General features: G+C 41.8%; 1 protein-coding gene across 2 annotated transcripts in view; it reads right to left on the reverse strand.

The window, feature by feature from the left end:
* Positions 1-18,521, reverse strand: part of pcxa (pyruvate carboxylase a) — a 493,922-nt gene that overhangs the window by 104,276 nt on the left and 371,125 nt on the right. The gene's annotated exons all lie outside the window — the stretch shown is intronic.

An 18,521-nucleotide genomic window follows, 5' to 3' on the forward strand; every position in this document is an offset into this window, starting at 1 on the left:
CCCCGTGGCCGGCGAGGGCCTTTCTGTGCGGAGTTTGCATGTTCTCCCCGTGTCCGCGTGGGTTTCCTCCGGGTGCTCCGGTTTCCACCACAGTCCAAAGACATGCAGGTTAGGTTAACTGGTGACTCTAAATTGACCGTAGGTGTGAATGGGAGTGTGAATGGTTGTCTGTGTCTATGTGTCAGGCCTGTGATGACCTGGTGACTTGTCCAGGGTGTACCCCGCCTTTCGCCCGTAGTCAGCTAGGATAGGCTCCAGCTTGCCTGCAACCCTGTAGAACAGGATAAAGCGGCTACAGATAATGAGATGAGATGAGAATATATATCAGTCCATATGTCAAAGCGATGGCCGTAAACGAGATTCGCTGAGACCTGGGCGAGACATCGTAGGACGGAAGTAAAACGTACAGCGGAAATCAAAGTGACTGACATTCTGCTATCATAGCCTGCAGGGAATCGGCCGTCAGACATTCTGTCGCATGTCCCAGACCCGGTGAAATGTAACTGAATTGTCTTGGCCAGCCCTAAGGGTCCCATCTGCATCTCATCATTGCTGAGGAGTGTGCTCCCATCACCCAATCAAGCATCCAGCCAGAGCAGGTCATGATATTTTTTTTAACCATATTAACATGCCATTGTTGTGTATTATGCCTGATGTCAAGACTCTCGTCTCTGCGAGCCTACCACACAGATTTAATACTTGTGTCATTTTTAGGGCATACCTAACAACCTGTGTTTCCCCCCCCCCCCGACCCTCTGAGTTACACGTTGATCCTGGGATTGAGATGCTGGCCTCTTCTGCCCCTCGGACCTGCCTGATCCATCCTGGTGCCCTGTGTCTGGTCGGAGTTTTATCGCATCGCTCCTGTGAAGGACGGCCCCATGAGGACAGTTGAGGGTTATACCTGGAAGACGCTCTGGACACTTACAGTAATGCTTTTATGGCTGAGGACTACAGTTAACTTGCTAACTTTAGGACTGCAGTTGTCATGAACAGTTTTGCACTCAAGTTTCCATCAATGAAGAGTTATAACATCAACGAAACTGACTTCATGTTAAAACTGTTAATGTTATAGTCATGCTGTCTGTTGTTGCCCAAATGAGGATGGGTTCCCTTTTGAGTCTGGTTCCTCTCGAGGTTTCTTCCTCATGTCGTCTGAGGGAGTTTTTCCTTGCCACCGTCGCCACAGGCTTGCTCATTGGGGATAGATTAGGGACAAAATTAGCTCATGTTTTAAGTCGTTCAAATTCTGTAAAGCTGCTTTGCGACAATGTTTATTGTTAAAAGCGCTATACAAATAAACTTGACTTGACATCTGCCAACGTTGTCAAAAGACGCGCGCACCCTCTTTCGAATGCTGACGTAATCAAGCCGGAAGTTTTCTATGTCCGAAATCACTCCCTACTCGCTATATAGCGCGGACGCCATTTTGTAGTGCTGTCCGAAACCTTAGTGAGGATTATGTGGGAAATGCGCTCAGTATAATATGTATTTATCACAAAAATACATGCATGTGTTTATTATTTTGAAAACCCACCAGCTGCCTGATCTAGCACGTTTTAATTGTGCGACAGTAATGACATACGTACCAGCGCGACGGACTAGTCCTTATCCTGCCGTCTTTCCAACTCTTCTCTACTCCACGTTGGTTCGAAGTCGTATGGATTAATCTCCATCACTGATGAAGCTGGCAAATCTCGAAATTAATCTAAATTGGAATGATATGGCGATCTGGCCACTGTGTAAACAGTTTTCAAAATGGCGGCACTGACACTTCACATTTGAAGTCTCGTACAAGTCCCATGAAGATCGCGTGGATAAGCGACTCCTGCCGTGGACCATACGAACATGGCTAAAAACCGAAAAGTGGAATATTATATGCCAGTACGAGTCACGATATAAGGTTACTAAAACCGAAAACGTAATTGAATAACACGTTAATTAAGAAACAAAGCAAGTTTAAAAATGACTTCAGTTCTCCGTTAAGAACCTTTGACACAGCAGGTGTGTTTCCCTTTGCCCTCAACCAGGAATGCCAGATTTCAGCAAAATAAATCAGCCCAACTACGCCTCACAAACCACACAAAAGACCTGAAACCAGCACAAATTAAGTGAGCATTTGAAAAAGGAGACGTGTTTCTTTTTCACAGCCTTTGCATGGGAAACAAGGTCACCATGATGCACAAGAATTTCTGATGTACAGATACTGTCCACACCACAATCCTGCTTTCTCTCGCCCAGTCTTTTCAAGAATTCTTGAAAAAATAAAAATAGTGTCCATGACACAATCCTGCTTTCTCTCTCCCAGTCTTTGTAATATATCTTATATTATTCTATCCACGTTCATTGGATATGAGCAATCACACGCTCGGATTGGCTACTCTACTACAAGGATATCAGCTTGTATACCGTGAGTAGAGGAAAACAAAATGGCAGAGCGCATCAAGCCAGATGCATCACTTTATCAAGTATTTAAAAGAAACAAATAGCTAAAAGAATATAGTTTTGTTTTTTTTCTCCCCAATATTTCCTGTTCCACAGTCCAGCGCAGTCGGTGGTGGTAATGCACCTTTAAATTGGTTTGCCAATCGCCAAAAAACCCTAAAGAAGAAGAAAAACAAAATGGTGGACTGTGTTACTGAACCAACCAAGGACAAAATAAAAACCCTACTTGAAAACAAAAAACTCCCCCCCAAAAAAATACAAAAAAAAGCAACAAAATATGGAATGAAAGTATTTGATGGTAAGAATTATCGCATTTTTCACAAATTGCTACCATCATTTTGCCAGTTTGTTTACATTCTAAGCGGAAATTATTTTGTCGGACGTTCTGTATAAAGTTTTTATTTATTGAATTTGCAAAAATGAAAATGCTCCATTTCTTAAAATCCAGTGAATGTGGATAGAATGAAACAGATATTCCATGAAATCGAGTTATACATGGCTTATAGCCGACCCTGCTCCGAGCCGAGTCAGCTATCAGCTCATGTACGACTCGATTTCATGGAATAACTGTTAAATACAAATAGTTCTGTGTTTCACAGATGAACTGACTACATGTACACTTGGCTTTTGTTTGCAGAAATCTATCAGATTTAGTTCAGATCAATGACTTAAAAAATGAAAAAGCAAAACAAAAAAAACATGGGCAGCACGGTGGTGTAGTGGTTAGCGCTGTCGCCTCACAGCAAGAAGGTCCGGGTTTGAGCCCCGTGGCCGGCGAGGGCCTTTCTGTGCGGAGTTTGCATGTTCTCCCCGTGTCCGCGTGGGTTTCCTCTGGGTGCTCCGGTTTCCCCCACAGTCCAAAGACATGCAGGTTAGGTTAACTGGTGACTCTAAATTGACCGTAGGTGTGAATGTGAGTGTGAATGGTTGTCTGTGTCTATGTGTCAGCCCTGTGATGACCTGGCGACTTGTCCAGGGTGTACCCCGCCTTTTGCCCGTAGTCAGCTGGGATAGGCTCCAGCTTGCCTGCGACCCTGTAGGACAGGATAAAGCGGCTACAGATAATGAGATGAGATGAAAACAAAACATGGACAGCAGAACATCTCTAAAAAGTGAAGCAATCACAGGTCTAGTGCCCCTGCTGGCTGGTTGCAGTATAATATGTAGCCTCACCCATCCCCATTTGCTTTAAAGTGCATATCACGGGTAAATTCAGGAGCAAGATCAATGTAATTCTCCTATTTTATATTAAACTTTGGTCAAATATCTGTCACATTTTGCGCAATTTTTTTTTTACCTTGCGCAATACCAGAAAAATTCAGTTGAAATCAAGCCATGTGAGGCGAATTGGTCCGCCTCTGAAAAAACTTGCCGTTTGGATTTTCCAGAAAACATTGATTTTCTTGACGTCGCGTGCGGGACGCCTCCGTCTGAATCCTACGTCAGCGCTGGTTTGTTTATGAGAAAACGACCTGGTGGTTTTCTGCAAATTTCTTCAACGTTATCACGTAATTATTAAAATGGTTAACAGATGTATCGTAGGAGGGTGTAGCAACACCAATCTTGATAGGATTAGTACTCATCGTTTTCCAAAAGACCGGACAATGAGAGAGAAATGGGAGCGCTTCGTGCGAGGCTGAAACCGTGCAAGCTCGCGCAGCCTGCTGGCGCTTCCGCAGGTGACGTCACGAATCTGGCTCCAGACTCCCTTGGGATTTTTCCAGACGCGTTTTGTTGTTTTATTTTTTTCTGCTGTAGACAGATGGCCTTGTGCAAAATTACCCTTCTGGATGAGTGTGTAAAGGGACATACTTTCATATAAAAATAACGAAATTGGTCCAGGATATGCACTTTAAGGACAAAATAGCCTATTTTCCATGACATTTTTTTTTTCTCTCGGCTAAACTGTCTTTCCACCGATAGCATCTAATTCAAACAGGTAGCTTTCTCTATGGTGACATCTCCCCAGAAATTAGTTTTTAAAACGTTACTCTATTATATCGTAAGAAGGCGTGGATATACTTGGGAATGAAGTGATTGACAGCCTTGGTGATGCATTGGACCTTGGTATTAAGAGAAGGGGATGGGTCTACCAAATGAGTATGTGTACTTGACTTCATCTGTTGTTTCTACCATACTGCACAGACTGGCTCCAAATTTGACAACATGGCTGAGATATTTTGGCTTCATTTCTACAGAATGGAAGCGGATGAAACCATGCCGTGCATGTTTTTTTTAATAAAACAAGATCTTTGGTATCACACAGAATGTAACTAGCCCAATTTGGCAGCCCTGTCTTATCAGCTGCTCCTATGCATGCATGGGGCAGCATGATTCCTTCTCCAGTGAACCGCTATTCATGTTTGTTGCAGCTCCAATTCATGACCACTAGGAGCAATAACACTATGGGCCTGGTCCCACAACACCGATAACTATAACTACAACTATACCTGAATGTAGTTCCAGTCTGGAGCAGTCACACCACAACCAGTGTTGGGAGTAACGCGTTACAAAAGTAACGAATTACTGTAATGCATTACTTTTTGCAGTAACGCGGTAATGTAAGGCATTACAGAAAAAAATCTGGTAATATTTTACTCGGTGGGGGCGGCACGGTGGTGTAGTGGTTAGCGCTGTCGCCTCACAGCAAGAAGGTCCCGGGTTCGAGCCCCGTGGCCGGCGAGGGCCTTTCTGTGTGGAGTTTGCATGTTCTCCCCGTGTCCGCGTGGGTTTCCTCCGGGTGCTCCGGTTTCCCCCACAGTCCAAAGACATGCAGGTTAGGTTAACTGGTGACTCTAAATTGACCGTAGGTGTGAATGTGAGTGTGAATGGTTGTCTGTGTCTATGTGTCAGCCCTGCGATGACCTGGCGACTTGTCCAGGGTGTACCCCGCCTTTCCGCCTTTCGCCCGTAGTCAGCTGGGATAGGCTCCAGCTTGCCTGCGACCCTGTAGAAGGATAAAGCGGCTAGAGATAATGAGATGAGATTTTACTCGGTACAAATGTCAGTAACGCGCGTTACAATGCATTTTTAACCTGGAATGAAGTGGTGGGCTTTTTTTTCCTTCATACAAATTCGCCAAAATCACGCGAGATCAGCAGAGGTGAAACGTCCGCGCAAAATGTTTCACTTCCTTTTCCTTTAGGCTAGTCAGACAGGAGAGAGAGAGAGAGAGAGGAGTGAACCTGCAGCTGATCTAACGTCGGATAGCACATTCTCCAGATGGGCATACGCCCATTACTTTAAGTTTGTGAAAAATAAGGATGTGAAGAACATCGTAGTCAAATGCACTTTGTGTGCTAAACCTAAAGAACTGTCCACTTCCCGAAATAGCACCAGTAATTTAACTAAGCATTTCCAGAGGTGCCATAGTAACATGAAGTTAGCAAGGAAGCAAGCGGAGGATGAGAGTGGCGATAAAATCACAAAGCAGCCAAAATTAACGTTCTGCCGCTCTGAGATGCTCCTTCAGCCTCAGGAGGTTAGGAGACTTGTGGCGGAGTATGTTGCTGAAGATATGCTGACGGTTTGTTTACATTTTTGTCCTGTATAACTGAGTTTTTTTTCTGGTCGGAAGTCAGACTAAAGTGATTGAGCTGCCTTTCCTTCGAGGCCTAATATGCCTAAGCACTTCAATATCATTAAAAGCACTTTGATTTTGTCATTTCTAATTCTGTTTTTCGAAATGGGACTGGGTAGCCTCATATAGCTAATAGTCATTGTCTAGCCGTGATTTAAAGGACATGGGACATGAAACATAAATGCACGCTATATCAGTTTCTTTCCATTAAAAATATGAAATAATTGCATCAACAAATACAAAATTATCTATTAAATTCAGCAAAATCGTTATATTTGTGATGATTATATGGCATTTCTGCTCGAGCTCCAATATGCATATTTTATAACCGGAAGAGCCGCTGTCACGTGATCATACGTCACAAAAACTTTCGGGCACAGAACAAGCGGGTAGATGAATATGGAGAAGTGTGAATCGTGATGATGACGAATGCGACAAAATAGTTTTTGTGTCTTGGATGACAAGAAAATTGTTTCGTTTTTAGAGTGTTTAATGTACATTGAACATCATGGTGTATTGTGACCTCCCAGTCAGTCAGATGCGCTGTTACTCCTGTTAGCAATGTAGCTAGGCTCAGCATGGCCAATGGTATTTTTTGGGGCTGTAGTTAGATGCGACCAAACTCTTCCGCGTTTTTCCTGTTTACATAGGTTTATATGACCAGTGACATGAAACAAAGTTCAGTTACACAAATTGAAACGTGGCGATTTTCTATGCTATGGAAAGTCCGCACTATAATGACAGGCGTACTAACACCTTCTGCGCGCTTCGGCAGCGCATTGATACCTTCACTCGGAGTTGTACCATTATTTTTTAGACAGGGCGGACAGACCAGGGCATTCGCCCGCCTGGCTGTGCCCGACGAGGAGTGCTCTCGGTCGGCTTGGGAGGCAGACGGCAGCCGCTCCTGGAAGTGTGGTTTTACCATGGGCCTCATGCGGTAAGGATTAGTATTATAATTTTGGGTGTATCAATTATTGATTATCATAATTCTGACTCGTTTCGCCATTTTGAATGTTTTCATCTCGGACTCTGGAAGCATTGTATCTCAGTCAATCTCGAAAAATATCAGCAAAAAAAAACTAGCTTGCAATGGACTTTAGCTAGATCTATGATGAACTTTCAATGTATGATACAAAAATAATACTTCTTTCAACAGATCATTAGCCTTTGAGCAGAATTGTTTTTAACTTACCAGGAAGTGTTATCGAGCCGACCGCTTTCAGTTTCATGGGGACTGAATGAACTCTCACTCTCAGAATCATCTGACCCGTCAGAGTAAAGACAAGCTCCATGTTCATGTGAATTTCCAGCTATCGGTTCGAATTGATAGGGTCTAACTTCACATCTCTGTGAAACATCGGGAATGTCACTGTCGATGGTGTCCATTTCGGTAACCTGTTTACATTAGATTCCCAAGCGCTGGCTCCTTGGAAAGTTTTTGTGACGTCACGGGTCACGTGACCACCTAGCTCATTAACGAATCCTTGTTTTACACTGATGTATAAAAAAGTTGAATAATGTGATGATTTTCACATTTTTGACGCCCTGCAATTATTTAGATGGCATTTCTTATGTCCTTTATACATAATTATACCCAGAAAAAAATCCATGTCCCATGTCCTTTAAAAGGCTTGTGTTTTTTTTTCAGGCCAGTTTTATTGTAGGCTACGATTTGCCATAATATGTTCATTTTTGTTAAATTTCTGAAATGGAGTCATATCCCTTAGGGCTAATCTTTTTTTTTTTTTATGAAGCATAAACTATGCTTAATGCTGTAAACTTGAAAACAATAAAGGCATAGAAATGCTAATTTTGTATCCTGTCATATCTTTAGACATTACAATACAATACAGTTCAATTAATGTTAATATGAATAGGCCTAAAGTTGCAATATTTCTATCACAATTTGCCAGACTTTCACCTTTTGTCTGTTCTTGCGATGATTGTTCCTCGTATTGTGCCATGAGCCGTCACTGTGGCTATTATTCTAGTGTTTTTAACCATAAGCCGAGCTCAGTCAGATACCACAGCACCTTCCACTGGATGTGTGATGAGCTAATTGAGCGTCTTGAGCTACATTTAGATCACCAAATCCATACTTCCAGTTATTTTGGTGAGAGTAACTTAAAAGTAATGCAATAGTAGTGTAATGCCTTACATTTTAAATCCAGTAATATTGTAATGTAACTAATTACTTTAAAATGACAGTAACAAGTAATAAATAATGCAAAACAGTTTTGAAGTAACTTGCCCAACACTGACGACAACTATAATATCGCTTGGTCCTGCCACTCAGGGAAATAAATGCATCAAACTTAGGAATAGTCATGGAAGTTTTTTCCAAGTAGTAGTACATTATTCCGGGTCATACTGTACAGCGTGGACTTGAAACAACCCATGCACACACTCCGGTGGTTGATATAATACAGATAGGTAATAGACTACAGAAATATAATAAAAAAGGATATGAAATACTGAGTGGTTACGGATTTTAATACAGATGCGTCATGGATGCTAATAATTTACAGACTGGTTATGGACGTTTCAGTATGTTACAGACTGGTTACAGATTTCATATAGATTATGCATCATGGAGGAAAAAAAAAAGTTCATAATTAAAATATCTTACCTGTATTTATATTTATATATATATATATATATATATATATATATATATATATATATATATATATATGTACTTTATTAATTTACTGTTGATATTTCATGGAAAATATCGCACGTGTGAATAAAAGATCCAGGTTATATTTTTTTCATGAATCCATATTCCGTAACTTCATGACGCAACAAGGATGTACAAAGATGTCCAGGGAAAAATAACACGTTCTCAGACAAAGGCGCATGTAAACAATTACCTGATTGGTCAGGTGTTTTATTGGCTCAGGTCCAGGCCTGGAAAAATCGCTCCAGAAGCAATCTCGGCGATACGGATAAACCCAGGCCTGGGCTATAGGTACAGGGGACCAGAGGTGGACAGTAACGAAGTACTTGGACTTGAGTACTGTACTTAAGTACACTTTGAGTATCTGTACTTTACTTGAGTATAATTTTTTTTGGAAACTTATGACTTTAACTTCACTACATTTGAAAGACAAATATCGTACTTTTCACTCCACTACATTTCTATCAAGGTCCTCGTTACTATGAAGCAGCTTTGAAAGTGGATGTTTTTTTTCTTTTCTTTAACGTGATTGGGTTTTTCCCAGGTGACACTGAGACAGCCGATCAGTAAATCACTAGGGTCACGTCACGTCCACAGACCGTATAAAATCAAGTTCAGTGATTTCTCAACAGCATTATTTGAACAGTCAGTTGATGGCAGAATGGAAGGAGGCGGTTCTTCTGGGGAATGCACACAACCATGGCTTTACCTAGAACCCATGTTTCAGTTTTCTGAAAGGATTAAAGATGCGTTTCGTTTTAAATGTTTGCTTTGTTTGTCGCAAATGAACCACATCACGGCCAACAAAAACTTGCCGTCCAACCTGCGGGAGCATATTGAGGTATATAAACGTTTTATTCCAAGAGAAAGCTTGCAATGAAGTTGTCTGTGCTTTTAGAGCTAGCGGTAACGTTGCAAACGTAGCTACGGTATGCAGTCTGGTTAGTCAAATTACTTTCTATGGATTTGTCCACCAAGTTGTCATTGCCTTGTCCACGGCTAACGATAACACATAGCTAGTTAACTTGGACTCTATTAGTTAGCATGTAAAAACAGTTATGCTAACATGAATAACGTTAACTTATCTGAAGTCCTTTCAGAAAATGTTTTAGCATAATTTTGCCAAATAAACAAAATGTAGAAATCTTTCTTTTCTAGTAGCGTTAGCTACCCAATATGATTTCGAGTTTGAAAAGAGTTTGCTAGCATGTCAGGTGGAGCTTCACTGACTAGCTAACTTAACATTAAACCACCATGATGGCACAGCATGCATTCATTTTGTGAATTCACATTTCTGTCTTTGGTAACAGCGTTAGGTTTTGTAAGCATTGTGGCAATAATACAACAATGCCTTGACAGAAAATGTACTTTTAATACTTAAGTATTTTTAAAAGCAAGTACTTCAGTACTTTAACTTAAGTAAAAATTTGACTGGACAACTTTCACTTGTATCGGAGTAACATTTGACCAGCGGGATCTGTACTTTGACTTAAGTAATGAAGTTGGGTACTTTGTCCACCTCTGCAGGGGACCGATTTATTTATAGTTATCATTATACTTATCGGTATTGTGGGACCGGGCCTTATGGAGCTAAACGGTCAGTTAGTACACACCAGCTTATTCAATTAAACTATGTCAATTTTTTAACTCACTGGTCAAGCCTAGGTCACAACCGGACGTACGATTTTTTTGGCCGTGCGATTTTTGGCGTTTCCCAAATCGCTGCGTTTTTTTTTTGTTCGTGGAGAAAGACGCATGTTGGCCGTAAGTTTGTCTTGCAACCTGAAAAAAACGTAAGCGCCCGTAGAGTTTGTTTGACATGACAAAGAACCTCTGCGGCCAGTCTACGGCTCGAAAATCAGCACGCCACACGCGCGCCCTCCGTGCGTTTCACGCGCGCCCTCCGTGCGTTTCTTGCGTTTTTTGCATGTAGACCGGCTGTAGGAGCACGTACGGCCGGTTGTGACCGAGGCTTCACTCAGAAAGGTTATTAGTATTGCAATAGAATTTAAAACCTATAGATTTGTGAATAAGGACTTAAGCATTGGTTGAACAGTTGACATATACAGTATATGGTATATTTTCCTTCCCCTATAGACTGGCGATCACTGCTTTTAACACCCTTCATGATAGAGCCGAGCTGCTCACAGCTCAGCCAGCATGAGAACACAGTTCAACTCGAAGAAATGGCCGTTGGGAAATGGGATGCAAAATGACAGTGGGAGAGCCTGTTAGGGTGAGCTTGGGGTCATCGGTTCACTGCACATTTCCTTCCAAGCTCTCCCACCTGGGGTGGGTGAAATGGAGAAAACATTAATTCGTCCATCCAAACTTGCTTTAAACCCAGAGTCCATTGAGAAGGAACCTTGATTTACAATGCAGCCAAGTACAACAGCTGCTGAACTTCTCGTTGAATTTAGAGACTTAAACAAACCAGCAGATCAAGTGATAAAGGCAATAACGTGGGGAAAAAAAGGGTGATAACAAGTAGATAATGATTACAGTCGTCAGATCAGTATACACATCAAACCAAAGCGCTCTCAGATTTTTCGTCTTTCATGTAGGGATTTTCAATCATAAGACGAGCAGCCAAAAAAAAAAAAAAAAAAATCAATTCTGTCTTTAAATAAAAGATGCTACAGTGTGCAGTGGTGTATCCATTCTTGTTCTGATGACTAAATACATAAATAATAAATCATACCATCAGTCAAATCGAACACTTTTCTGAGGAATAGGCTTCAGACAGATAATAGTCTGATTGACATGCTGAAGTTTTAATGTTATTTGGGATACAGGGGCAACAGGGAGCCTTCAATAGCATCACACAACCGCATCCTGCCCATGCTCGATACTGAATATCTATGGAAACAGGCATACACATGTGGAAGGTAAACAGTGATACACCACTGGGAAATAATTCTGCCCACTAGCCTAATGTTTTTTTTAATCATTCCGAGCTTTCGCCCTGCCCTTCAAGGGTCTTCCATTTCACCTGATTTTACTTCACACATTCAAAAGAGACCGAAAGAAAGAGATACGGTCGTAGAGTAACCCAATGCTACGATCAGGATCTGTTCAGTGCTCCAAATAACTGGATCTGTATCTTAACCAGAAGTGGGTCAGACCTAAACTGTAAGTTTTTTATTTTTTATTTTTTGAATTAAACATGACCCCTACCACAACGCTCCCAGAAACCACTAAAAAAAAAACCAGAGGCAGAAATAAATGTCAGTACTCTGTCTCTAAAAGCTCCTCAAGCTCTGATACATCACTCGAGCACAAAATTGGTTTCAAATAGAGATGTGGACAGGATTTTTTAAACAAGACCGTCAATGATGACGTAGCTCACTCCGGCCCAAATCCACGTAGAAGTTATATGCACCCTAGGTACCCCTACCTTCATGCCAGAAAGAATCAAAATTGGTGAAGGAGAAGAAGCAATTTGTGTGGAAACTGCTTGTAAGGGCTTAATTACTCCAGATCTTCATTATTAATTGCAATTATGCAAATCTGGGTAGAAGCTCTATGCACCCCAGGCAGACCTACCTTCCTGCCAAAAAGAATTTAAAAAAAAATCAGTGAAGAATTGAGAGAGAAGAAGCGATTTTCGTAAAATGTAAATGATGCCCGATGGACAGACAGCACATGTTGGTATAAGCTCATTGCCTGTCAGCCGGATGAGCTGATAATTTGTTTGCATCTGCATATAATTTATAACATTTTGTTGGGTCTAGATCCCAAAACAACAAAAAGTAGTAGTAGCCCAAATTGATACCACCTATCACAACCCTAACCAGGCAGCAGTGTTGTAGTCGAGTCACTAAACCTCGAGTCCAAGTCCAGTCTCGATTCCCCAGTGTTCAAGTCCAAATCATTAAAGAAAATTTCGAGTCGAGTCCGAGAACAAGACTCCACCCGCACCATTTGACGGTGGCTGTTGCTGCTGTAGGTACAGCCACCCTTTTAGAACTACAGATCCCATCAACCAACTTCCGCGATGACCTACGTCACGCCTGGGTGGGATTACCTACGTCACATCCTCCCTGAGTTCATAAGTGACTCAGCCACACTTCCGTCTTCCTCTTTGGCGCTGTGAAGCTCGTGGGTCACACAGACATAAAGAGGCACTCTCCCACCGGACCGTCCGAAATCACGACTTCTGCCTGGCAAGAAAGAAGATTCAGCGTGCTTTCGTTTACCACTGGCCACGGTAAAACTACTTAAATCGTGCCATCTCACTCAGATTGAGCTATAACCGGTTTTTTATTTGTTCATTATAAGTAACATTACGACTGCCGCCCAAGCAGTTAATTAAAAGTTAGAAGCGACCGGATTCCTTCTGACTTAATTGCTGTGCACATTATTGAGCAGAGACTCTTCCTCACGAACGACGAAGCGTCGGACCAAGAATTCTCTGCTTTTTACAGAAGCCTCCACAAGCTGCTGTGAACTCCAGTCTCTTCGGGACATTTCTCCATATCCTGCATAGAGATATCGATTACTGGAAGTAAGGCTGGCATTTTGGGCAAAAATTAGTCTTAGGAATTAGCTTTATGAAGTAGTGTGAATTTAAACTCAGGAACTGTTTAATTATGCATACTGATCTTGTGTTCTATATTGTTCTCTCAGTTGTTTAATAGATAGGCTGTTGCATGCTTTTTGCTATCCTTTCTAACATCTTTAATTTCATTATTACACATATTTTGACCTCATCAAGATTTCAGTGGATTTGGTAATGTTATAAGTAGGTGGGATTCCTTTGTCTCGACCACGAGGTGGAATCCCCTCCCCCAACACATTCCAAACCTCACAGCCCCCTCACACACACACACCCTTGCTCTCCCTCGCACATACACACACATGCTCTCACACACACATACACTACCTCACTGTTTTGCTATTATGAATTTAGTATCATTGTTATAATAAATTCAATTATTCTGAAACTGAGTGTTTTTGCTGATGTATTCTTGAAGTCACACAATCTAAAAGACCTCCAAATTGCCTTCAGTGTGCTATTGGCTGTAGCGTTTATGTAATACGGTAAGTGATATATTATTGCTGCATTGGTAGTGATCATAATAATTTGGAATACCATAATTTAGCTGTTTGGCAATTTATTATTAAGCACCAAAATTAATGGTATTATTAAAGAGACTGATTTAATGAGACTGATCACTTAAGACCAATTGCATCCACAATGCCTTTACGTGAAACCGTCTCTGCTGCTGTGTTGGATTAACGTTCCTGCTCGACTGCCCCATTTTAGTTAATAGGCTACAGATAAAGCTTGTTCATCGCTCAGCAAGCCCCGCCCACTATCAACAGGGCAAATAACATGAGAGAGGGTTAACACTAGCTAGTTCATCGCTCAGCAAGCAAGCCCCGCCCACTATCAACAGAGCAATGAACATAGCATGTCACTTCCTTCTCTGGGTGGAGTCTTGCCAAATGACGATTGAAGTTCGAGGTTGTCCCCGTCGTCTCCTCAGTAGTTCTTCTATATATGGAACACTTAGCAGTGCATTTTTTTCCCACTGCACGAGAAGTCTGTAGAAGCAAAGCAGACAATCCTGGGGCGTTCTGTCCAGGCATTTTAGCGCCGTTAATGTTAGTTTGTTTCTGAACATGACGTACGGAACAGGTGAATGTGCATTCTGTTGTGTGAAATTAGTATAAAAATTAATGTAGATATAAATACAAATATCTAATGGCAAATTATTATGGTACACTACCGTTCAAAAGTTTGGGGTCACTTTGAAATTTCCTTATTTTTGAAAGAAAAGCACTGTTCTTTTCAATAACGATCACTTTAAACTAATCAGAAATCCACTCTATACATTGCTAATGTGGTAAATGACTATTCTAGCTGGTTTTTGGTGCAATATCTCCATAGGTGTATAGAGGCCCATTTCCAGCAACTATCACTCCAGTGTTCTAATGGTACAATGTGTTTGCTCATTGCCTCAGAAGGCTAATGGATGATTAGAAAACCCTTGTACAATCATGTTAGCACAGCTGAAAACAGTTGAGCTCTTTAGAGAAGCTATAAAACTGACCTTCCTTTGAGCAGATTGAGTTTCTGGAGCATCACATTTGTGGGGTCGATTAAATGCTCAAAATGGCCAGAAAAATGTCTTGACTATATTTTCTATTCATTTTACAACTTATGGTGGCAAATAAAAGTGTGACTTTTCATGGAAAACACAAAATTGTCTGGGTGACCCCAAACTTTTGAACGGTAGTGTATGTTACAAAAAAAACAAAGAAAAAAAATCAGAGCCCTCGTCTCCAATTTACGAGTCTGAACGCAGTTAATGCACGAGTCCGAGTCATCAGTGCTCAAGTCCAAGTCAAGTCACGAGTCCTTAAAATTAGGGCACGAGTCGGACTCGAGTGCTACAAGCCTGCCAGGCAGTTACTAAGGATAAACAAATAAACACTAATGTAGAGCACAGTGATGCACCTTCTTTGTCCTGTGAACTGACCACTGACCCGTCACTCAAGCCCAAGTGAAAGTAAGAACCTCCTGCTTGGGTGACAATTTTCTCGCCATATGATCTCACTCTTGACGCACACTTTCCAGAAAATAAACACCTTCTATTCGTAACTGTATCCATTTAGAACACATTATCTGTTCATTCCAGTCAGATAAAATGTCTTCATATTCAATTACATCCCAGAGAGAGAGAGAAACAGATTCCGCACACTCTGACCCAGATTCTTCTGACTGCAGAACCAATACTACATCCTTCACCACACCACACCACTTCGCATCCCGCCCTCCCCCACGTTTAACTCCTACTACACATTAAACAATACAAGACTGGAGCGCAAATAGAGATCAACGGAGATCGTCTAAGCAGAACACAAGATGTGTGGTGAAGAATTTTAAAACTCGACAGTGGCATGAAATAAAAGAGAATTAAGACAGGCTCCGACTATCGGAGTATTCTTTTCTCAGGTCGGAATGTTACAAAAATCCGACCCTGTTTCTCTTCAAAAGATATAGAAGAAAGTTGAAAAATCTTGGGGACGACGACCCAACAACAAAGAATTAAGTCACCGTCCAGAAAGATTCAAATGCGGAGTTCCTGCACAAAATGTAAAAAAAAAAAAATCAGCCAACTGGAGTCATAATTTATACACTCGCTGGCCACTTTATAATGAAAACCCAAATATCCACCTGCTGCTCTCGAATCAGCCAATCCCTCGCCAGCAAGCAGCACAATGCATCAAATCATGCAGACACAAATCAAATCAAGAGCTTCAGTTCATGTTCACTTCAAACATCAGAATGGGAAAAACTGATCTCAAAGTGTGACTTTCTTTCACTGTGGCACGGGTGTTGGTTTGAGCCAGATGGACTGCTGGTTGGAGTATTTCAGAAACTGCTGATCTCCTGGGGTTTTCACACACAACAGTCTCTAGAGTTTACGCAGATAGAATGGTGCAAAAAAACCACTGAGTTGAGTGAGCGACAGTTCTGTGGGTGGAAACAAACGCCTTGCTGATCAGAGAGGTCAGAGGAAAATGGACAGATTGGTTCGATCTTTTTTTGCCAGGAAGGATATAGTAACTCATAGCAACTCTTTACAACCGTGGTGAGCAGAAAAGCATCTCAGCATGCAACAGCAAAACAGAACAGAAGACCACACTGGATTCCAGTCCTGCAGCCAAGAACAGGAATCTTAGAATCAAGAACAAGTTCCTATTAAAGCAGCCGATGAGTGTACAGGGACTTGTGTGCACATACGGTAAATGTGATGCTTTTTGTGAGACGACATTTATTTATTATCGATTTTTGGAACGGGTCTCTAATGTCAGTGCTTTGGAGGTAACATTTTTTTTTCGACACAGGAATGAAAGGTCAGAAAAGTCAAGACATAAGGCACTCCATTTTCTCTTTCAGACAAGCAGCTTCAACTTCAGGAGTGAGGGGGAAAAAAAAAAAGAGGCTGATGAAGGAATGACCATTTATAGCTGCTATAATGTAAATGATAACAGGAACAAACTTGGCTCATGGAAGTTCTTCATCATCATCAAGCAGAATTGTAAACAGAAGATTGTCATGTTATTGAGTAATTAATAAAAAAAAAAACAATCGTTGAACTGTTATGGAGTAAATCAATCTGGGATATGCTGTTAGAGAGAAATAATCTACTTTGCCAGCCCACTGTTACATAATTTGCGTTAGCAGCGCTGGCACAAATTGTTACTCTCACTCAGGATCTTTCCACTTTATTCTTCTTCCTCTTCTTATTATCCTCCTAATGTTTTTAGGACGCTATTTCTCCCTCAGTTTTCAGCCAATCGCCAACAAATTTCACATGAAGAATACCTCTGGGCTGAATTATGTTGCTATGACTTTTGTATCAAGAACAACTCAATTTTGTATCACTGCTATGCAGATGACACCCAAATTTATTTTGCTCTATCAGCTAATGATTATGGCCCCCTTGAATGTCTCTACCAGTGTATCGACCAAATCAACAACTGGATGTCACAAAATTTTCTCCAGCTGAACACAGATAAAACAGAAGTAATTCTATTTGGGGAAAAAAGATGAAAGACTCAGGATTACCACTATTCTTGACACAAAGGGGATTAAAACAAAAGATATGGTTAAAAATCTTGGTGTTTTCATTGACAGCGAGCTAAACTTTGACAGTCACGTGAAAGCAATCACTAAATTGGCATTTTATCACCTAAAAACATTTCCAAACTAAGAGGACTTGTGTCAAAAAATGATCTGGAAAAACGTATACATGCCTTCATCTCTAGTAGGGTTGATTACTGCAATGGCCTTTTCACAGGCCTGCCAAAAAAGACCATCAAACGACTTCAGGTGATTCAAAATGCAGCGGCGAGGGTTCTCACACGAACAAAAAGAACAGAGCACATTACTCCAATTCTAAGGTCCCTTCACTGGCTTCCAGTAAGCTACAGAATTGACTTTAAAGCATTGCTGCTGGTGTACAAATCTCTAAATGGTACAAGGCCCAATTACCTCTCCGATATGTTGCAGCGGCCTAACCCAATCACATCTACCAGATCAAAACAGAAAAATTTACTGGTAAAACCTGTTGTTAAAACAAAGTGTGGTGAAGCAGCTTTTAGCTACTATGCAGTACAGCTATGGAACCAACTCCCAGAGGACATCAAAAATGCTCCTGCTGTTGGAAGCTTCAAATCTAGACTAAAGACCAAGCTGTTCTCAGATGCTTTCTGCTAACTGATAAATATCATCTTTACATGTTTTAAACTGGGCGGCACGGTGGTGTAGTGGTTAGTGCTGTCGCCTCACAGTAAGAAGGTCCGGGTTCGAGCCCCGCGGCCGGCGAAGGCCTTTCTGTGCGGAGTTTGCATGTTCCCCCCGTGTCCGCGTGGGTTTCCTCCGGGTGCTCCGGTTTCCCCCACAGTCCAAAGACATGCAGGTTAGGTTAACTGGTGACTCTAAATTGACCGTAGGTGTGAATGTGAGTGTGAATGGTTGTCTGTGTCTATGTGTCAGCCCTGTGATGACCTGGCGACTTGTCCAGGGTGTACCCCGCCTTTCGCCCGTAGTCAGCTGGGATAGGCTCCAGCTTGCCTGCGACCCTGTAGAACAGGATAAAGCGGCTAGAGATAATGAGATGAGATGAGATGAGATGTTTTAAACTGGGCGGCACGGTGGTGTAGTGGTTAGCGCTGTCGCCTCACAGCAAGAAGGTCCGGGCTCGAGCCCCGGGGCCGGCGAAGGCCTTTCTGTGCGGAGTTTGCATGTTCTCCCCGTGTCCGCGTGGGTTTCCTCCAGGTGCTCCGGTTTCCCCC

This window comes from Neoarius graeffei, chromosome 12 (genome assembly GCF_027579695.1).
Source record: "Neoarius graeffei isolate fNeoGra1 chromosome 12, fNeoGra1.pri, whole genome shotgun sequence".
Classification (NCBI taxonomy): Eukaryota; Metazoa; Chordata; class Actinopteri; order Siluriformes; family Ariidae; genus Neoarius; species Neoarius graeffei.